This window comes from Helicoverpa armigera, chromosome 6 (genome assembly GCF_030705265.1).
Source record: "Helicoverpa armigera isolate CAAS_96S chromosome 6, ASM3070526v1, whole genome shotgun sequence".
NCBI lineage: Eukaryota > Metazoa > Arthropoda > Insecta > Lepidoptera > Noctuidae > Helicoverpa > Helicoverpa armigera.
In genome coordinates, this window is record NC_087125.1 from 10,800,303 (window position 1) to 10,824,684 (window position 24,382).

The following is a 24,382-nucleotide window of genomic DNA, read 5'->3' on the forward strand; positions in this document are numbered from 1 at the left end:
AAATAGGAATAGTATCCTACCGTTAGGAGGAAAGGTAGTGTTCTTTTCACATTCTCTTGAAAACGGCTAATGATTGAGCCCGTCTTATCGTAACGGGCAATGCATTCCATAGCCGAACAGCCAGAACAGTAAAAGATTTGTCGAGGAAGTTAGTGGAATGCATCGCCATCTCAAGCCTCAAATTTTCTGATGACCTTAGATATTTTGTATGTGTGTCATAAAGGAACTTGAAACGTTCATTAAGATAAGGGGGATTAGGGGGATTAAACAAAATGTTGTATAGTAAAGACGTTATAGTTAATAGTTAAACAATCAGTGAGTATCACATATGACTCATAGAACAGGGAAGTTATTAATTTACCTATCAGAGCCTGTTCCGACTGCTCACGAGTAGTAGAGAAAATAAAACTCCCTGCTTTACAAATCTCAATGAACGAACTGAAAAGATTACAAAATCAAAAATTATTTATTCAAACTCGGCTGCAAGACAGCACTTTTTGAACGTCAGGAATTTACAACAGACAACCCCCAAAACGCCCACCCTTCACCACTTCCGATGTGTTTTTGCTGGGAAGAAGAAGTGGCGCAACAAACTCCCCAGCAACACATTCTAGTCAAAGTCAAACAGTTGCAGTCACAGAGATCCTATTAGATAATCTCTCCCCATAGAACTATCAAAGGATAGAAATCGCACTAAACTAGAAAACCTGTTTAACATTTCACAGCATCCATTTAAAACGACTGTTTCCACAAACACGGGAAAATAAACCATTTTAGGAGTTGCACACTGAAGACCGAACAGTCGGCCGACAGTTGGCCCAATGATAGGAAAAAGTGTGAAAGCGTGAATTCAATAAAGTTTTTAGTCGGTCTGTTACCGGCCAAATACCTGATCGCTGTTATGTGCGTAGTACCATTCATTTCTATACTGATTTATGAGCCCGAACAGAAGAGTCAGCCGACTAAAAGTTTGCAGTGTGTTCTCTTAAACTACACTACATGACAGAAAACTCGTTACGCGTTTGACACGAATTTTCATCTAACACGGTCTAGTGTTGCTACGTTTTAATTCCCTTTGAAATGTATTTTATGGAAATCCCTTTGAAGTTTAGGATTAAATTAATCTGTTAATTAGGTTTTAGAGATATAAATCTAGAAAGTTGTAGGTAGTCACCTAATCTTTCCTACTAAATAAATAATAGTTTAAAAAAACTAAAAAACACGCTTTTTATAGAAAAACGAACTAAAAAATAGGAAATAAATTTTAATGAATTTAAATTAAGAAAACAGTGTTAAAAATTTCAATGAATATAAATTAATAATAGTGTGAATACAAAAAAAATATTTAAAAAAGCGTGGTGCATGGTGTCAATAGTTATAAATATTTTATTGACAGATATGAGTACAGTGATTTTCATTTCGATAATATCTTAAAAAGCACCCCACGCTTTTTTTAAATATTTTTTTTTGAATATTTATTCATTGAAATTTTTAACACTGTTTTCTTAATTTAAATTCATTAAAATTTATTTCCTATTTTTTAGTTCGTTTTTCTATAAAAAGCGTGTTTTTTAGTTTTTTTAAACTATTATTTATTTTCTACTTTTTAGTTTGTTTTCAAACTATTATTTGTTTTGTAGAATTAAAATTATCTTTAGTATACAAAAAAATGTCAATATTAGAGAAAACGGCTAAAGATAATTATTGGAAATAAAAATTAACATCGAGTCCTGCCTTATCGATTGTAGAGAAAAATTCTAGAAAATTTTAATTAATTTTCTTACCTTATCGACTATAGATGAAAATTATATAAATTAACAAAGATCATATTTTGCAAATTGAAAAACCTAGAAGTCGGTGTCTAATGGATGTTACTAAGTTAATTTTGCCACCGACTTCTAGGCCGATGCACCTAAAATTAGTTTTTTTTTGCTTTTTAGTGTTTTGGGAACTCGGTTTAATTTTTTTGTAAAAAGGTTATTTATTTAAAGCTTTTCAGTGATACGAATAGTTGTCACTATCCATACAAGTGGGAAGTTCTCATCAATACAAAGAATATAAGTCCAAACGAGGTATTTTACATATTCAGTTGTCGAGTTCCCTTGACTTTCTTTGGTCTCCATCATCAGGTCAGCTCCAAACCTTCACTGTTGCATAGGTCTTGTCAATACGAATAATTTAAGCCCAAACACGAGGTAGTTTACATATTCAGTTGTCGAGTTCCCTCCATTTTCTCTGGTCTCCATCATCAGGTCAGCTCCAAACCTTCACTGTTGTAAAGGTCTTGTCAATACAAATAATTTAAGCCCAAACACGAGGTAGTTTACATATTCAGTTGTCGAGTTCCCTCGACCCTCTCTGGTCTCCATCATCAGGTCAGCTCCAAATCTTCACAGTTGAATAGTGCTTTTAGGCGTACACCTAAGTGTCAAGTTTTTACCCTATGTATGCCTACAAGTTTTGAAGGTTGCCCTCGATTTCTCAGGGTTTCCATCATCAGATCCTGATCTGATGAATATGGAACCAACTAGCAGCTATTCCAAGTCGAACAAAAAAAGAATCACGTAAATCGGTCTATAAACCTCGGAGTAATCGATGTGTATGTGTAACCTCCTCCTTTTTGGGAAGTCGGTTAAAATGGAATAATTTTATCAAATTAGTGTATTGTCATCGGTCCTCAATAAATCTACAAAGTTTGAACGAAATCTGGCCGTTTAAAGTGGGTCAAAATCGCGCCCAAAGAAGTCGGTTACAAACAAACATACAGGTGAAGCTAATAAAAAGCGTGTAAAAAGAGATGTTTTATTTCACGTAAGTTGGGAACCATACTTGTGTGAGTATATACCACTGGAAAATAACAATTACCGAAACTTTATTTTCCTAAGAAAAGTATAAGCTTTCGTAGGATTCTAAACAATAGATAAATTGTAAGATTGTTTTTGTATGGCTCGACGACTCGGTCACTAGTGAGCGTTCTTGAGCTTACGCATACAAACATAATGTGTATGGATATATTTACCGCTTTCGTAAGGTAAAACATATATATGCGAAGATTCAACTTTTATAATACCATTGTCAAATAACAAAACCATAGCTTCAACAACAGAAATATTTAATAAACACCATACTTTTTGCAGACCAATCATATTTATGAGGGGGAACACAGAAACGCTTTCAGGAAGGTAATGAAGTACCTCACAATTGTATGAATACATTGTTATGATTTATATTCCGATGAATAAGTTGGGAAGTGAGGAGGAAGTTAATGAAAGTCCAAATGTTTTGTGTTGGGAGTTATTTATGAATTTTGTTTTGAAGTGTAGGATATAGGTCAACTGTGTAATTGATACGGCAGTTTTGAAAGTGATATTCCTTAAATCTTTTCGACTTAATGTTACTGTTACTCAATGTTTGACAGTCGTTACGGGTAGTCAGAAGCCAGCAAGTCTGACACTAGTCTAACCAAGGGGTATTGGGTTGCCCGGGTAACTAGGTTGAGGAGGTCAGATAGGCAGCCGCTCCCGGTAAAACACTGGTACTCAGCTACATCCGGTTAGACTGGAAACCGACCCCCACATAGTTGGGACAAAGGCTCGGAGGATAATGTTACTGGTTATGTCAAGATTTTAGCAACTACTCTCTTTTAATTATTAATGAAGTTACTATGTGTAGTGATTTACGCTCAAGTATAACTATTCTGATCTCTATTCAGCAATGTCATGCAAAAGGTTCTTTATTCTAAAAATAAAATATAAGATCAAAGTGGCAATTCCTGTAAAGTAAGCAAAATTCAAAAGCTAGAAATATGTCTATACCGACCCAGTAACAGTAATAGAAAACTTAGATTTGTAGGTAAAACCCTCTTTACTTTGAACACTTTTCAAAGGGAAACCTTCTTTAAGTTTCATTAAAATTCAACCGACAGTCCTTATGCTTATCGATTTCTTTTATTTGAACTTTTTATAGCGTTGGTACTTGATGAAGGTTCAAAGAATTCTATTCCTGGCATTTTTATGCTTAGTTTATCTACTAGAGGAAAAATATTAGATTTATAATTGAAGTAGCGCCTGTGGCTAAGCAATGTTCAAATAGGTACTCAGCTATCGAAAGTCACTTCGACACTAGGGATCTCTCACCATTTTCAAGCACTCGACAGCTGTAATCAGCATTTTGTTGATGTGGGAGAACAACACGCAGACAAAATTCTAAATAGACTTGGAACGACGCATAACTCATTAATTGAAACTTACCAACCCAAACAAATCACCTCACAATCATTCTTCATGAATCCTACTGACGAACAAGAAATAGCCGATATCATACGCAATCTAAAAATAGACAGTACACCTGGCCCTGATCAACTCACTGTATACCTACTCTCAAAATGCCTGAACAGTTTCATTAAACCCATAACTCACATTTTCAATCTAAGCCTGGAAACAGGAGTATTTCCTGACTCCTGGAAGACTCCGTGACTCCGTGACATCCGTGACTCCTATCTACAAAACTGGTCCTAAAGAAGACCCTAGAAACTACAGACCTATAGCTCTCTTAAGCATAGTTTCGAAAATACTAGAAAAGATTGTTAATAAGAGACTCATAGACTACCTCGACAAAAACCACATCATCTCGGATAGGCAGTTTGGCTTCCGTCAAGGTAGATCCACTGAAGACGCTGTGTCACTCTTGACAGATCGGGTCGCTCACCATATTGAAAACGGACATTGCTGTATAGGTGTTTTCCTCGATCTCGCAAAGGCGTTTGACACAGTGTCAACGGGGTTACTATTAAAAAAACTAGAGTTCATAGGTCTCAGGGGCAACTCACTGGAATGGTTCCGTAGCTATCTTACATCGCGAAAGCAGTATGTCAAAATAGGGTACCATAAAAGCAAACTTCTACCAATCAACTACGGCGTGCCTCAAGGCAGTACACTCGGTCCTACTTTGTTCACCCTGTATATAAATGATATAGTGAGTTTACCCATAACCGGTGCCGAAATTGTCACATATGCCGATGACACAGCCATTATTTTTCATGGAAAGTCTTGGGACTTTGCACGTGACATAGCAGAACGCGGCCTGACTGAAATGGCGCTATCCTTAGACCTCAACTTACTGACACTCAACATTAGCAAGAGTAAATTCATAACCTTCTGTAAAACTAATTCTACCTGCCCTCCTCGCTCCTTTACCCTAAAAATACACACATGTACACAAGCAAACATCACCGGCTCCCAGCAACACTGCGTCTGTGAAACCCTCGCACGCACTGAGACCATCAAGTACCTAGGGATAACCTTAGACCATCACTTAAACTACAAAGCGCACATATATTCACTGTCTGCTAGAGTCCGTAAACTAATTTATGTGATGAAAAAACTCAGGGACTGCTCCCCACTAGACGTACTAAGAACCGTCTACTTCGCGCTCTGCCAATCGGTTATACAATATTGTATACGCATATGGGGGAGTGCTGGAAAGAGCACACTCATAACTCTGGAAAGGGCACAACGAGCTTTGATCAAGGTAGCCTTAAAACTACCATTTAAATACCCGACAGACTCCGTATACGAAAATTTCCGTGTTCTAAGGGTCCGCCAACTATTCATACTCAAGGCTACACTTGTTGCACACTCCCTTATCAAAAAACGCGCTGACTACCAGGACATAATTAGCAAACGGGTATTCAGGATACCCTTACCAAACGCCAACTCTGAACTCTGAACTAGCTAGACGCTGTACACAGTACTCACATCCAAGCACATATAATAAGGTCAACCGAATTTGTGACCTAAGAGACTGTACACTCAATATGGGTAAAAAGAAACTAACTGCAGCCCTACTAAAATTGACATACACCGAAACCGAAGCTCTGTTATAGCACAAAGTCACCCACCCACCAACAAACACACACATTAACACTATCACTCCCAATCAGACACCACACACCACACACTCACTCACCTCACACGTACACTCCATCATTCAAACCCTCACATACACACCAGAACAAAAGCCCGATAACTTTAACTTTACCTTGTTTTTCAATTCAATTTTCTTTATCTCATTAATTTTAGAATTTTAGACTTTAATTTAAACCCTAATTTAAGTTCTATTAGCTGATAACTTATTCTATAGTAACTCCAAGATTATGTAACTTATAATAATAAGGAAACATCGCACTCAGAGCCACAAGACACAAGCAGAGCTTAGTTTGTGGCTCGACGTCAACTACCAGAATGTTATGTTACTCTCTTGTCAATAAACGTTATTTTATTTTTGTTTTTTATTTTATTTTTATTTAACATGGGTTGCTTTTTATATAGGTAATTAGTATCCAAAACAGTAAAATCATTATCTTGGATTTTTTACCACCATTTCAATATTACCTATAAGTTGATTAAAATATAAAAATAACTTTTGTCAACACCCGCTGGCGATTTTTGTTTCTGAACAAAAATAGCTTCAACCAATCCTAAAGCCACAAAGATATCTTTCTACCTTTTTTCGTAACGAAACCTTAAAAAGCCCGACATTGTCCTTCAAAGAAATTTCGCTCAAAATATACCTATTTTCATTCAAGACCTGTCAGATTTGTCGTCTCCAATTGAAAGTTCTCGAGGCAACTTGTTCGTGTCACTTCAATGGCCGACTTTGAGATATCTTTGTGAATAAGAGACAGATAAGTTAATTTTGTTGTATTAAAAATGTAGGTAAGTATCAATGTCAAAGAAAACTTTGATCACGTTAGATAAGTTTTTGTGTCTAGTAAAAGTTTTTTTTTGATGAGTGCTACTAAATGGCTAACCTTTTTGAGAGTATGTAAAGGTGGGATACCTTTATACCTATTAGGTCAAGTAAAGTATTTGATGCTGTTTTTAAACGGTTTTATTTAGCTCACCCCGTTTGTTTTATTTATTATTTATTCATTCTTTCTTGGGTCAAATTTAGAAATTGAAATTTCAGTGCCTTCCTGTTGTCAGATTGATCTGAAATTTGGTACACACCTTTATTTCCGATGACAATACAATATAGTAATATCAATAACATTGCAAATCCAAGATGGCCGCCGGTACAAAATGGCGGATAACGTAGGTTTTATCAATCCCGTCAATGTGGGTATCAAATGAAAGTGCTCAACCAGTAGAATACAATGTACTATATAAAATTCAAATCCAAGATGGCGGCCTCTACAAAATGGCGGATAACTTAGGTTTTATCAATCCCATCAACATGGGTATCAAATGAAAGGTCTCAACAAGTAGAATACAATTTACTATGCAAAATTGAAATCTAAGATGGCCGCCGCTACCAAATGGCTGATAACAATTTTTAAACGGTTTTATTTAGCTCATCCCGTTTGTTGTATTCTTGGGTCAAATTTAGTCATTCAAATTTCACCCTCTTCCTGTCAACCGATTAATCTGAAATTTTGTATACACCTTTTATTCCGATGACAATACAATATAGAAATATCAATAACATTGTAAATCTAATATGGCCGCCGGCACAAAATGGCGGATTACATATTTTTCCACAACCACCTCAATATGGGTATCAAATGAAAGGGCTACACAAGTAGAATACTGTCAGCAACCCCAGCGGGGCCCAACAGGGCCAAGGCCTGCCTGGGCTGCGGGATTGTTCGAAAGAGTTACCGTGGCCCTGGTACATAAAAGGCCTACGACGAAACATAACTATTTTTAGTCAGTAAGAGTCTGGCACTCCCTTACTGCTGCTGACCCAGGGAGGGGTCACTTGATGATTTTTGGCGTCGTTAAAAAAAATGACTTTAAAAAATTAGATTGTTATAAATTATCAGATAAGAGACCGTGTAATAATGATGCACTAAATGAATTAGATAGAATGAGGAATATTCGGTAGGCATTTTCATTAAATACTAAAAACTAGAAAATAAAAAATCGGTAAAAAAACTTTTAAGTCAAACGGTTTTATCTTATGTGCACTGAAAACTAGAAAATAAAAAAATAGTTACTTACCTGTCAACATACGTAGGTGGTCTTGGTCATATTAGACTAAAATAAAAACGTGGGGCCCCTCTGAAATCCTACCTATGGCAAAGCATATCTTTATACTTTGGTAGATCATGAGCTCGGCGTTCGCTGATGAAGCCGCTACGGCTGATTATTGATTGTCAAAATCTCCAGTTACGATTATAGTAAGTCGATGCAATCCACACCTATTATACCACTAGAAGAAAGTACTACAGCAACAGTTAATGGGCCCCACGTTTTTATTTTAGTCTAATATGACCAAGACCACCTACGTATGTTGACAGGTAAGTAACTATTTTTTTATTTTCTAGTTTTCAGTGCACATAAGATAAAACCGTTTGACTTAAAAGTTTTTTTACCGATTTTTTTAGTTGAATAGATATTATTTTTATTGCTTGAGTTGAATTTATCTAAAGACATGATCATGTGAATGAAGTTCATAAACGGTTGAAGTTGTGTATTTCAAATGGATGAAGCTAATGAAAAGCATTCTAGTTCTAAAGCAAAGCCTTCTATCTTTGTCATCTTGCCAGACAAAGCAAGTGGTGATGAATGACAACAAAGAATCAACAAATGACAAATGCTGTCAATCAAATACATTGTTGTCAAAAGAATTCAAAAATGGAATAACCTTTTAAAAAAGGCCCTCTGCTGTTAATGATTGAATGTTCATATAACGAAATGCGTTGTGCTTTCTGAAATCTCAATTTAGATACCTACCAACTTTGTTATTGAAGTATTAAAACAATATATTGTGTATTATTTACAATGTTTTGAAACTAGTTGTACACAGCTAAAATATACATAATGCAGATAGTACAGCCCTAGCCAGAGCTAAGCTTAATCTGCAATCTATTGTTCCATTATGGACAAGCGCTTAGACGCTTAGATGTGCATTTCTGTTCGTCTGGGCACATTTAGCTTAACGGTTCTCGTAAGACTGAGACTTAGGTCTTAAATATTTGCTTAATTAATCCTGAGGAGTTAGCCAGAATAATTTTGAAAGAGCAAGATGCTTATAATTTTAAAGCCAAAAGTAGCTAAGTTATTTAAATGAATAATAAAACAAACACTAAAAAATTGTTTTAAAACATTTTTCTATTACCTAATCTTTTCGAATAAGCAAAAAAAGTGTGATTTTTATGTTTTTTTTTTAAATTATAAATATTATCTTTCTATTACGCGGCACAGGCCTCGTCTCACACAGATAATTATATAGCAAATGTTATTAGATCTTAATATGATATATGAACTTAAATTAGATCGAACTTAACAAAAATATAATAGGTATAACAGGTATTAAATGTAACACTTCTTCAGGATTAGGTCACCATTTACTGAAGGAACAATATTATTTTTATTGCCAATTCCAGATCTGGCTATTACATTAACAGTAAGAGCCTTATAATAGCGGTTTACCTCTTAAAAGTAACTCTCAGAACGTTAACCTTTCGCTTTTATGGTCGTAGAAAACAATGGGTCATTTAATTTAGTGTTTCTAGGCTTCTTTCATAATAATAACTGACAATTAACTTAGGGACTTGTATATCAGACCAAGCATTCAAAGAGGTTACCTTATACATATTTAGAGTGATCTTAAAACTACTGGGCCGATTTGAACTTAAGAAGGAACATGGTGGGTTTTAGTCAGTAAAGACAGTCAATTTAGTCTAAAGAGTCTGACACTATCATCTAGCTGCGCCCTCAACGGGAGGGGTCATTAAATTTGATGATTTCCCATAAAAAGGGATAGACAGACCATCTATTGAGGAAGGCTATAGGCTACTTTTTTTTATACGGGTGCGCGTATTAGTCTTCACTGGATGTTTGTAAAACCACTAGCTAGTACCTAAATAAAAAGAAATTCCTAAGAGATCGATTGTACCAGCTAGTTTAGTCCTGACCCACTTATCCTAATTAGGCCATCCAATAAGAGTACGTACATTTACCATACCGTTATCAATGTTGCCATTAACAAAACGACCATTAACAGATAACCTTTAAGCTGAACTAATCTTATTTTCAGGCAAATAAGTACTAAAGCTTTTATTTCTTGCCTAGGCATTTTAATTAAGAGCCTAATTTAGGTGAAAATATATTAAAGCTACATGAACTGTTTTGTTTTAAACTTTTTTTGGGATTAAAAGGCCTTGAGTGTTTAACAGGGCTGGAATAAAATTAGTGAGTCTTGCTCAAGTTTTTAATCCATTATGACACAAAACACTAACAAAGTTATGCTGTTAAGAAGAAAGATATTCTTGCCTTACGAAAGTTGACACAAAGTTGGTTAACTACCGTTTTTCTTATTCTTTAAAATCTTCTATTCAAAGATACTGCAATGATGTTAAAAATCTTAATTTAATCACGGGCATTTGGCATAATAACCGGGCAGTTACTTCGTAGATCCACTAAAAATAAAAAATACTTATAATAAAACGCTAGGTACCGCGAAACAGTCGTTCTTGCAACCTCAATGAAGTGAAGGAACTTTTTATATTCTGTAATAAAAAGCTTCAACCCAGTATGAAGATGCAAATGCACGCTACTTTTCCTAATGAAAAGTCTTGCAATCATAAAAACTTCTCATAAAACTAATGAAAGAATGTAAAATGCATACTCGTTCACTGTTTAAGTTGGTTTCACGAAGATATTTCGCTGCAATTTAAAAGGAACCTTTTAACTTTATACATAGAGTTATAATTTACCTGTAACCTTTGCGTAGCTTCCAACTGAATGTGATTCATTCAGAATTTTTGACAATACTTCATAACGTAACTTATAAGGTACATTCAGCGAGAAAGAGTCTCTTTTAAAGTACCTTTTTCACATCTGCATTTTATCACATTTTATCCAATCCTGTAAATATTTATTTCGTAGTATTTCCCCACATTCTTTACCAAATTAAGTCTTTCTATTCGCAATAAATATAGAATGATTGATGACGAAGAATGCCAATACCGGTACTTAGCTAGAATGGGCTAGTATTCCCTAATTTATCAAAAAGGCCACAGCATCTTTTTACAAACCTTTATGATTACCTGTAACAGATAGGACCTCTGCCTCATTCTTTTGTTTTTGCGCTTATCTGTAGCGCAATTCCCGCCAGAATTCGTGTAAAGGAAAAACGTTACTTTATGTCGAAAATAGAAAATGGCCCGGTAATATTTGCTTAACCTTGTTTATTAAGATACTGGGGATGTTTTAGATGGTAAAATAAAAGGAATTCTCATACATGATATAGGTAACGTCGTATTTTATTCATGTAGCTATACAAATATACCAAAATTATTAGGTTTCTATTTTAGTATGTCAATATTTGTACATCTACCATCCTAGACATTATTTACTTACTTTATATGATACCTATAGAACATGAAATTGACACAGTTCTAGTGCGTCGTAATAAGTAAACAAAACCGAATGAGAGATTTGTTAATATAATATGTACATGTTACTAACAGACTCAAAGTTACACAAAACAGTTGCAACTACATTTGTTACAAGTACTCTACTTTCAGAAGTCGTCCGCTTTGAACTGACTAGCTTCGACTCTAAGGCTCATGAAAATCAACAAATCTCCCACTATAAGAATACAACAATTACAATTTACTCAGATGTCCAGAATAAGCACATCTCTTGCCTCTTCAGGGAGCCACAATCACGAATAACAAGTTCTCCGCAAACACTCCGAGTAGGTATACAATACTGGTTTGCAAATTCTGCTCTGGTGTAGTAGGTAGGTAAGGAAAGAAGAAAGAAGAAAGAAAAACCAATTAGGTATTTTACACACAAATAACGCAAGAAACAAACACACAAATAATGTTCGAAAAGTTTTGGTGTTTATTTTACCATTTTTACCAAATTTCGCCTAGCATCAACTAAAAATCATCAATAATGATAATATTATTGGGAGTAACATATTATAAATGATCATATTACTCCTCTTTATTACATTTTTAACCCGAAAGGGCATCAAAACTATACAACATCTTTCTATCTCGTTTCATTTTTAGGGCAAGTTTCTCAAGTGTCAATAGTTCAGCATAAGATTGCTGTATTGGAACACAAACAAACAAAGTGTTTCTATAAAATGGTGATACTTGATAGTACTGGTAAATAATACACTTTTATCATAGCTACATATCAGTATGATTGATATGAATGAAAAGGGACAAATGAAAGTCGACCACGCCCTAAATAATTTGAGAAAGGGCCCGGCTGATGATGATTATTGTTTGACACAGCTATATTACTGAATAGTATATTAGAAATCAATCGGCTGTCATTGAACATCCTTGACAGTCGCTACGGGTAGTCAGTAGCCAGTAATTCTGACACCAGTCTAACCAATGGGTATTGGGTTGCCCGGGTAAGTGGGTTGAGGAGGTCAGATAGGCAGTAGCTTCTTGTAAAGCACTGGTACTCAGCTGAATGCGGTTAGACTGGAAGCCGATCCCAACATAGTTGGGAAAAAGGCTCGGAGGATGATGATGGTGAGTATATTAGAAATTATTAGCGATAGCAAAGTTATAATGTAATCAAGAAAATGTAGTAAATAACAGTAACACGATCGAAAAAACTTACCGGTAAAGCTTCATACCCAGTTCTCTTAACGTCTATACGTATAAATCTATGTTTTGGAACTCGTCCCAACTTTCTACTACTTTAGCCACGTTGCTACTAAATAAACTCTATCTTCATTCGATCTCAGATAATTCTGAACAAACTTAAAAACAGTGGATGGCAATAATACAGACAGGTTTTGAACTAACACACCTTTTTCAGCACCAAAAAATACAGAATCGGAAAATTTCTAGACAGTGCCTAAACATAATCTACGTGTCCAGTCTATTATTCTGCACGTGTTCTGTCAGTGAATTAATCACAGTCTAGATTAGGCGACAGCTTATCTATCAAGGCTTAGGATTTCCGGACCATCTGTATGCGTCAACAGTGGGCGTTCTGCTGCTTTATTTAGTCTGTGGTCTGTAGCCTCGACAGGTGATGAAGTTCTAAGCTTTGTTAGATGGTCTAAAAGGGGCCTGTCGGGGGAAAAAGTCTAATTTCTATTGTAAAGAAATAACCTATATCAAACGTTTTTGTATTTAGAGTAGGAAATAAATAGGGAACACATTTGGTAGTTTCTGGTAGTGATTTTATTTCTGCCGGCATTGATTAGATACCAATTTAGACTTGACAGAATCAGTCCTTATTTTCTGCAGAATATATTATCATATTTGTTTCTTTTCAATTTTGCTTTTCTATACTAATATTATAAAGAGGAAAACTTTGTTTGTTTGATTGTAATGAATAGGCTCAAAAACTAGTGGACCGTTTTTTAAAAATTCTTTCACCATTTGAAAGCTGCATTATCCACTAGTAACATAGGGTATATTTTATCCCGGTACGGGCAGTAGTTACCACGGGACGCGGGTAAAACCGCGGGAAAACTGCTGGTATATCATATATTATACCTAAATATGTGTATCGGTAAAGATACATAAAAAGTGAGTAGGTACCGTTACACGCAGGCTTTCAGACTTCATCCTGGCACTTTTACTGACTAGTTGGTATTTCTGGAGTCCGGGTTTTTCCATCTGAAATGTTTTTCCAAAATTAAACTGATTAGTGTTCACGTGGAATTGACTGCTGAATATTTCTAAAGAATATCATATTATGACCGTACAATATACTTTCTCAAATTAAAAATAAGAAAACAATACTGCTCAGTATTTGTTTAGACTCATTGTCTGAAAACTAACCTTAACAAAGTTAGGAAAACGCTAATCAAATCATTTTTACAAAGCCAATCAATTATCACAGCACGTATAAAATCATTCTCTTTTTAACCTCCCCGCTGAGACTTTCAGAAAATTTTATCGCTACACAATATGTACGTCTTACCATTACACAACAAGTTATATTACCCTAACCTCAGTGAAAAGTTATATAAACAAAAGTTCATGATTAAACACGGCGTGGGGAAGTGTTTATTATGACTCCGACTGTAATGAACTGTGTTTGGAGATTTTCTCTTAACTTAGGTTTATGAATGAACGTCCTAATTAAATGGCGGTGGAAATATATTAACAGGTTATGTACATAGTATACAAATGAGACATAGGTTTTAGGATACAGCCTTGTTTACCAATGCTTTATTTGTAACAGCATTTTTACACTAGCGGATTTCCTGTTCAGTTTTTCCAAGCGGATCTCACTGCAAACAATTGAAAAGCGCGGACAGGTTTTTGTCCTACGTAATATGGAAAAAACCGACCGGAAAATCCGCTGGTGTGAAAACAACGGAAAACCCGTGAAAATGCCTAAAGAGAATCTGGTTACATTATACAACGCTGTCAAATAGTTATACATTTAGAGATACCCAAGCAACGAAATAATATACTTACTTCGTAAAGATATAAAACTGAAACAAAGTCTTTAGTAAAATTGAAATTGGATATTCGTGTCTGAAACGCGTGTTCCTACGACGATCCTAATCTAGCCTTAGGCTGTAACAAAATCCTTTCTACTCTACTAATCCTCAAAATAATCCTAGATCTAAATTAATTTTATATCTAGCGTAATATTTCATGTTCAAACATTTTCGTTGGGTAAGTTCATTCATCAAATTAGTGAAAACCTTCAAAATAAAGTGTGAGTTTGAAAAATCAAGAAATTCTGTATGGTGGGAGTTATTATTTACTTTGGCAAAAACTTTAGAGAAAACTGTAAAAGTAAGCTGTTTTAGTTTGACAAAATAAGGAAAATCCTATGGTAGCAGTTATTATTTACTTTGGAAGAAATTCTTATGGTAGGTCTATTCAGGTGATTGTATGGACATAAGTTTAGTACACAAGCTAAGTGGGTACTGAAATAAATAAACTATAACTAAATAAATATACTATGTAAATATGTATGGTAATATAAATGTATCATATATTGAATATCTCACGTGATTCGATAGATATAATAAAGGCATTAATTGAAAACCAAATTATATTTCAAACCAACATAGTGTATTTCTCAAATAAACGTAGAACTGAGGTGATTTTAAGGAATATTAACAGCTTCTTAGACACGAATTGCTTTGTTTCACTGATCATTTTGATGTCTGTGTAGATAATTAATTTTCACACGATCCCTTGCTTTATTAGACATTGATTCAGTTTCAAAATAAACACGATTATTGGATCTTGTGCACGAATTCTATGATTGTGATTAAATCTGGATATTAGTTAGTCTTTCAATTGGAAACTAGCAAAATAATTTGGATAAACTTGATTCACATGTAGTTATTTTCTTTCATCCCTAACTAACTATTGTAAATAAATACTCGTTCTCTAATTTGAAAAAAAAAACAATTTCCCCGGGTTTCACACCCGTACAAAGTATAGTGTACGTTTCCTGACTGAGGACAAAAAAAAATCTAATCGGGTTCGTAATTTCAGAGCTTTTAGGGTAGGGTACGCATACAAACAAAAAAAAAAGGTTCCTCTTTAGTTAGAAGTATTTTAACCGATGATGGAATCTAGGTAGTAATAAATATACCGGGGACAAAATCACACACAGTTAACAAACAAACAAAAACATCGCGTGTCTTCATTGCACAATAATCCCGAAGCAAACAAACAATTCGACAGCCATGAGGGATGAGCTCGGCTTCCAATATGGCCGCCGGTTCATTTTCACTGCAGCTAAACTGTTTTTGTATCTTTTTCTTTGGTTGGCTTCGATCTTTTTGATACTAAAGTGGGATGGTAGCTGTGCCTATCTACTATGTATCTATTTTTTTTTCTTCTTGTCTTCTGTGTGTGTACATAAACTATTAAATAAATAAAAAATGGTTTTGTTAAATCTAATACTCTTTGCGGCAGAAGTAGGCATAGACCTATGATAAATCATTTTAATTTTCTATTGTTTTCATAATAGAAAACGTAGTAAATATAACGTTGTAAGCATTATTGTAACAATGCTTAATTGAAAATGGATAGGGTAAAGGCGGGATAGATGCCCCACTTTTTGAAATATGCTTATAATTTAATAAATATTGGTTCTACAGTAATAACACCTATGAATGTAACTAGTTTAATCCTTTATGTTTATTTGTGATTTGTCTTTTTGGACCTATATACTACACGTTTTGCAGATTTTCGCTTTTTGTAGACCTCGATTTTTGGGGATAGATGCCTACCCCTATGGATAGTTGCCCCACCTTGAAAATACTAGCGAGGATAGATGCCTACGGTGCGGGATAGATGCCCTTCATACTGTTTAAGTATTTTACTTTAATTTATTTGAAATGAAAAGTATTTCGCAGTTTTTAAAATCTTTTTATATTCATTATCAGATTAATTAAAATTAACACAATAAAATTCTAAAAGTATTTGTTCAACAAAAATAATGTATTTGTCTACCTAAACCCTTGTAATATTAATTATTTAGTTTCAACATGCAAAATCATAAAAATCATTCTTTCTTAAAGAACTAAAATAACACAATATACTTTTAGCATCATAATATTTAACAGGCTTTAAGTTTTCCACATCTCGAGAAAATCTCTGAAAAGTGTACAGGTTTCATGTAATCAGTACTGACACATTACACATTGAATCCAGTCGGATTTAGACTTTGTTTGTTCATAGTTTTCAAAGCATTCTATGCAGTATTTTTTTTTTTTGTATCTTTAGGCTCATCCTGTCCATCTCTTTTAGTCTTCTTTACCGGCAAACCTTAACCGTCTTACCACAAAAACTTTTAAACGTCAGTTTATGCCTTGTCTAAAAAAATGTCAAATTATGACGTTGACATATGGTTCATTTTGCAGCCAAAATTTTATTAGACAAGTGTAAAACAGGGTTTAAAGTTTTTGTAGTAAGGCCCTTAGTTTTCATTCCCTTAACTTTGTTCTTAGGTGAATTGTCTTCATCTTCATGTTTGAACTGTAAATCATTCGTAATCAATAAAAAGTGTAAATACCTATATAAACACATTAAAAATATAAAAAAAAAACACAAAAATATGTTAAAAATATATATTCAAAGCACTTATAATACATTCAGGGTATACGTGGTGTATGGAGGGATAGACGCCCCTAGGGGCACCTATACCCTAAAAAATCAGGGCAACTATCCTTTTTGACACGGATATATGCCCTAGTATTTTTTTAAATAAATAAATACAATAGAGCAACAATTTACATCAAAATGTATACTTCATGAAACAATATACATACGTAATAAAAAATTTGACGGAATTAATATCTACTTATAAAGTTATACAACAGCAAATACTCACCTTTAAAAATTTTACGCTCACTTTAAGTTCGCCGCGGAGATGAATTCACACACGAGCGAAACGCGACCTCACCCCTCGACACCGCGTGGCTAACTTATGTGCGGGGTGCTTGTGGCTTCTAATTAAACGGTTGTTTCTTAATCGCGAGCATGGGAAGTTAGGTTTTTTAAAAATGGGGCATCTATCCCACTGCGGCATCTATCCCGCCTTTACCCTATGTGTAATGGACTGTTCGCAGGTTTCATGCCCTTTAACAGGTCCTAGACTGCCTGTACTTCATTTAAATGTGCAATTCCGCCAGATAAGTAGTAAGAATCAATAATTTTCGAGCTCGAACCCCAACCTGTGATACGGTCGGTAAGTTAGTTCCATCTCTTCCAAGTGTCACTTCATAACATACTTATTCTTAATCAACTTCTTGTTTTCACAACACACAATAGTATTCCTTTACCAAAATAAAATCTAAAAATATTCTTCATCTAAATAAAATAAGTCTACGTTTTCCAAAGGCCCAGCTGCTATTCCAAACGGATTCTTTGCACGTATCGCATATAAATGGTCTGCAGAGATCGAATTTCGGTCGCGGCGGCGAATCTCAATGGACGCTAGAAATACATATTGATGCATAGATCTCCAGTATGTAGACACAGGTGCACTTTGAAACACAAACATGAAAATCTACAGAGCGTAGACATGTGGTCATGACTAGATGAGTGTCCATCCTAAGGCTACCTGTCCACCGGAGCGGAGCTAGGCTGCGGAGTGGAGAAACTGAGAAATATTAACCAATAGGATTGAGGAGCGGAGATTTTGTGCACTTCACAGGAAGGCAGCCTTACAGATACGTTATAAGATTCCTGTTAAAAAATTACTTTGCTGTCGAACTAATTGATTCATTTTTGTTTCATTCATTTGAACAACTCTAGCATTAAACCTGTACGTACTTATTTTTCCAAGCTAGGATAGCAAGCTAGTGTCAGTAAGTTATCAAAAAAAGATCATGTCTTCACCATAAATCAGCAGTTTCTCCTGAGGCCCAATTAGCAGGTTCTTATACTCGTATAAATACGCTGTATTAAAAATCCGTTTAACAAAGCAAACAAAATATTATTTTAAGGACGGGGTATCTAACGATTTTAAACTAAATATGTATACCTACCAAATGCACTGAGTAAATTACTATAAGTAGTTGTCACTACAAATTAACTGTGATATGTTTGAAAATAGTAGTAAGAGTAACACGACTATGAGACCTTAATAGCACATTAAGTCGGTTAATAGCTCATAAGAAGCTGTTGTAAACTCATTACATTCATTAATGGAAGGCGGTGGGCTATAAGCAATTTTGCTTTAGACTTATCTAGGAGTTGTATTATATACTGTTTCTAACCTATTACGCTTAAGCTGTAGAGTTTTCATCCAAGGGCCTTGAAATGGAGTAGAAGGCGGTGCTTGTAGCTAATAACTGATTAAAACCTATATAATTTCAAGCTTATTATTTAAAGGTATATCTATAGACAGGCACATCGTATTAGGTATCCCGATTTAAATCACATCGTATTATCATGCTTAATTTTCCAAATAAGTTTTATTTACAAGCACCGTGAGCAGATGTATCGCGTCTGCTTCCAATCTCATTTCCCAAGTATATCATGTAAATAATACGTAGGCTATATATACATATCAGAGGCCGACCTATTTTCACTAACAAACCCAATACTACTTCTTCTAAATAATTCCGGTATAAAAAATACAGACTACTTTCCTAGTAGTCTGGTTTTGTAGACCAGCCAGTAACTTCAAAGCCTAAAGTCTTTTTCCTCGTTTCATTGGAGTTCACTGGATTTTTAGCCAGACGAATAATTTCTTACATGTCAAACACATTCCAGTTTTTTCTAGACACACAGAAAAGGTTATTAAAATAAAAACAAAAGAATGATAAGAAAACAATTGAAAATTCCTGAAATAGCGATGCCAAACTGAAATTCAAATCTGTTAAGGTTCGATCGAATAGGTATTTCATTTCTGAATTATTGCTAAATCGTGCCTATATTTCAGTTTATTTTCGTAAGGGTATAATTTATTTTCAACATTACTGAAAAAAGAATGAAAGCAACGAATTAGTGGGATTTTTTGCTGCGTGGGCTTGTCATTGATTTATTTTATTTGCATTTTAAAATATAAATATACCATTGGTACAAAAGTTTTTCATTGGATATGTCAAAAACTTTGCCAATTTTTTTTACAAAGTATTTTCCTTTCCAATAGAAATTAATTCAACTGACTGGGTCAGGATAACTTCGGGCCCAATGAATACAGACAAGCTTTTTAAGTAATCACCGTTATAATGTTTAAACTCTATATTAATGTATAACGTGCTTAATAACACCAGAATAATTAACTAACTTCAATAAAACGACGATCAGAACATTATCGCCCGTGTCGAAATTAAACGCAAAATCGAATATGCAAATGCCTCCATAATATGACATTCGACACAATCGCTGTGGACTCACAGCATGGAGAACAAAATTACTAGCGGAGTTGCCATGACGAAAAATCTCCTAAGAAAGTAAGGTAAACGGCCCAGTAACCGTGAAGTTTTAAACTTCACTGACTTTGCGGGTATGCTATGGTAACACTAGAAGACTATTAAAAAAATATACTACATGACGAGAGAGACAATTTAAGCAAAGAAAGTAAGTAGTGCGCCAAAATGCAGGTGTGCCGGGGACGAGGAACGTTACTGTCTTCGGAGTTTCACGCGTTCTTCGTATTTGAATAATCATTTTTTGTAATACCAAAACTTCTTGGCATGTGTCTCAAAGAACCCGAAAGCTTCATTAGTTCACTCGTGGCTGATGATTTTGATCATGTCAAACATATAAATTTGACCTAGAAGAAGGCGCCTGACCTACCTGCATTATGTCATCTCCACTTAACATTCCTTACTCCGTGGCTCACAGCCTCATTTACGGACAAAATAAAGAGAATAAAGCTTTGCTTGTTAGTTCTTGCAATCGGTTTTCGATAATACCAATACGTTTTTGTTCCATACGATTCGTTGACGACGCTGAAAGGAGATTCTGGAGAGTTGATTGGACGAATAGGTTTACACACACATACATATATTAATGAATTGAAACGATTTCGCATTTGTGTGTGTGTGGTGTTTTCAAAATAAGAATACACAGAACCTTTTAATGACCACAACGTAACATCATCATATGTATTGCTTTAGGCTTTTCTCAGGTATGTTGAGGTTGGCTTCCAGTCTCACTGGATGCGACTGAGAACCAGTTTTTTTTTTTACATTTTAAGTTTCTCAGTGAAGAGAAAGATCGATTTTTTTGTTTACCATTTGATGTTCTCGATTAAGTATTCGATATCAAATCGATTCAGTATTCTATATTAACTTGGTTGTCACTGCCCACTAATAAAGCCGTCATTCGAATATATCTTTGTCATGTTAAACTCATTAACGTGAGACAATTTCATTAAATCGGATAGCCATTTTGCATTGATTGAACTACAAATCACATTACATCTTGGTAAACCGAACAAAATTCTGAACTAATATTGGTGGACAGCAAAATTGCTAAACTTCATAGCAATTACAACTTTATGACCTTATTATAAAGTTTAATTTGTTTTGTCATTAGATGCTGGAAGTAGCAGCGAAATTGTAATTGAAGGATATAAGTTGTAAGCCGATAGTCGGGGAGGAAATTTAAAAGTAATTTCCTAGCAACATTTATGTAACATGTCAAAGTGCTTAATAGCTTATTTATTAGGCTTATAAAGTTATTAGCTGTTTCTCGCGGCTTCACCCGCGTCCCTCGGAAACTTCTTCACATAAACTAACACTTACTTCACATAAAAAAAACTTGTATAGACTCGGGGTTTGTGTACCTTCCCAAAAATGAAAACAAAATCAAATCAGTACAGAATTATCGGAGACTTTAAGGTAAAAAAGTACTAACACATAAAATCCGACGTAGACGTGTTTATAGTTACCTATATATACTTGTAGGCCTACAGGTTATCATACAGGCCTATAGGTAGGAACTTACACTATCTGCTGTCTTTCACCATATAAATATGAGTATACCTACCTAGGTTTACCTATATCCCCACAAGTATTAGTTCATTGACACTACAGTAATACAGATATCGATTTTCCTTTCATTGATACCACATTGTTGATGCAAAGCTTTGCAAATAATCACACCAAAGTAAATTTGCTATGGTCATCTTCCAGTCCTCAATATTTCTATCTGGCTTTAACACCTAAAATACTAAACCGATTCAAATAAAAGAGACCGGATAGTAAATATGTCTGAGAAAAAGTATACCAACATAAATGCCAATTTGTATCCTGGTGCGAGAAGTAATTCTCACGACTCTGGATGCGGGTGGATCTACATATACTGAACAATATATACAAAGTTCTTATAATTATAAAGCTCAACCATATTTTACCACTCGGCATGCAAAGATAATCACTATTTAGGATAATGTTACTATTTATAAATACAATATTATAATTTAACTTAGGTACATAGATGAGATCAATTAACTTACTACTTATACATTTATACATATTTGAATTATACATACAGTTAGTCTCGACTGTAACATAAACGCATTTATAGAACGATTCCAGTGTACAAATTGTCCAGTTGTCCAGTTTGTCCAGTTAAAACTAACAGCCTGTCAGTTCTGGTCGTGTTATCTCCGAAACCTTTACTCAATTGCTGTTGGCAGCTTTCCAATTTATATTTTCCACAACTGCATGTAACCCAAACATGCAGTTTTAGTTTATTCGGAAAACTAGAACGCTGTAGAGTTGTTTTGGAAAAATACTGTTGCTACAGTTTTCTTACTTTACACACGTAAAATAATTAAATATTTGGTTCGATTTAGGATGGATTTTTAAGATCGATTTGTTATAATATAAGATTTAAGAATTGTGAATTTCAATACAGTATCTATATCAGATTTAATAATTACCTTTTCTCCTGTGTAATATTGATATCTTTAAAGTTTCGATGAAAAAATTGTGCACCCTGGTCCTACAAGTATAAAAGAATAGCCGTCAGGCTGTCTCGCAATACCTTTGCGTATTCTTAAAAAAATATGAAGCAGTATAACCAAGTTAAGAGGGAACTTGCAAGTCAAGATGTCATGAACCCACTAGACTAGACCCCTAAGAACAAAGTTAATCTGTTTACCTTTATATTTCCTTGAAGCTTTCCGTCCCTTGATTCTGTAACAAATTCAATTAAAATATAATGAAGCGTAGTAAAATTATTTTTCTTTTTTCAGGTGAAACGGGCCGCCTTCGAGCAAAAGGTACGCTTTGGTATAATAGGTTTTTTTTACATAATTTTATTATGTATTCTAGCAAATTATAGGTATATTTTTTTATCTTTGATGTATCATGAGACCATAAATTAAGGTTCAAATATATCACACACAAAAAATACAATCGCCCTTTGATACCCCAACTCAACTCCAACAAAAGTGAAAAAAAAAAACAAATTAAAATCGACGTACCTAAAATTTCCCTCGACACCCAATTTATTCATGACCCAACAGCCCATACTTTTACAAAACCCGAAACATACCGAAGGAAAACCGAGGTATACCGAACACCCCTGTTCGGTTCGGTTTTTAAATTTTTTATTCCCCTCGTCACAGTTTAGATATATTCTCTTATAAGCAGTTGTGAAGCTGCCTGCTAACGTTCGTATAAATGTAGCACACACACGCATGTACATCGACGAGCTTTTATCGGTGCTGTCAGTAATGAGTGTCGTGCATAGAGCATATGCGTGTGTTAGTGACAATGTTAAGAACGTTAGTACGTACCTTCACAACTGTTTACATGAAAATATAACTAAGCTGCGCCCTCGTTGCAATTTTAACGTAGTACGAAGTTGACTCTCGACAACGCTCCCCTACTTTCTTTGAGCAACGCAACAGTTTTTACTGAAAGCACTTAGCGTTTCCAGGATCTAATTAAAAGCAAAAAATGTTTCTACCATGTCAGGTTACAGTACAGATTTTTTAAGCTCCATTTCGGGCTTGAAGTTACATAAGTTAATTTGTTAACGCCGAAGTTTGTTGAGTGGTTTCAGAATATACCTAGAAGGTAGTTTTTGGCAGTCATGGAAAGCGACAAGAAATATTACACAACCTAGAGAAAATCCTACCACACCATGTTAAAATACATAGGCACAGGGTACGTGAACTCACGAAATAACATCATAAAACCTTGGACAGACAAACAGACATGAGGACTATTTCTCGTCAAGAAGACGAAACCCAGCAAAACCTTTAGGTATTGATGTCCAAATAATCCAATGTCCTTAAAACCGAGATACATATTTTTAACACTTCCATTTCCTTATCTCACCTACTCATTTACCTATTTCACCTACACCCTACGCGCACACTTCAGACAAAACAATCGGCCAAACGGGGAGTGGTAGTTGGAAAAAAAATATTTTTAAAGTTTTCAGTCTTTCTGATACCGGAAAAATACCTGGTCGTTGTGACGTGTATTCTTCCATCTGCAAACTAATTTATGAGCCCAAAACAACTATCGGTCGACTAAAAGTTTGCTGTGTGGGTACTCTTACTATAGCATAGTACAACCTCAGTTAGAATGTACATACAGGGTCGATCTAGACATTAACAAGGCCCCCGGTGAGTTACCGGTAACGGGAATGAACGAGCTGTCCTGATGATAAACACGCTCCCTCATGGGTGGACCAGATATAGGATTATCGTTTATTTCTCACTGATTTATGCTTTTCACTAACTTTTGCTGTAGGTTTTACTTATGCCCTAGTGTTATGAACCATTTTATTTATTAATAAGAGGAGGATTATCACGGATTAACATTACACCGAGGAATTACCATACATTTTCATTAAGGTTTCAGGTTTAAACGTTTAAGCAGTTTAATCTATCCTTGTAAATTGATTTAGATATTTCGTATTTCCATTCATAAAACAAGCATATAAAAATCCATCATACAAGCAAAAACTCAGAACAGATTT

The 24,382-nt window shown here is 34.8% G+C and overlaps 1 protein-coding gene across 6 annotated transcripts in view; it reads left to right on the forward strand.

The window, feature by feature from the left end:
* Positions 1-24,382, forward strand: part of Ndae1 (Na[+]-driven anion exchanger 1) — an 82,636-nt gene that overhangs the window by 13,146 nt on the left and 45,108 nt on the right. For all 6 annotated transcript variants that reach the window (XM_064035259.1, XM_064035261.1, XM_064035262.1 and 3 more), the window contains exon 2: positions 22,641-22,667. The gene's annotated coding sequence lies outside the window, so the exon portion shown is untranslated. The remainder of the gene's footprint in view (positions 1-22,640; positions 22,668-24,382) is intronic.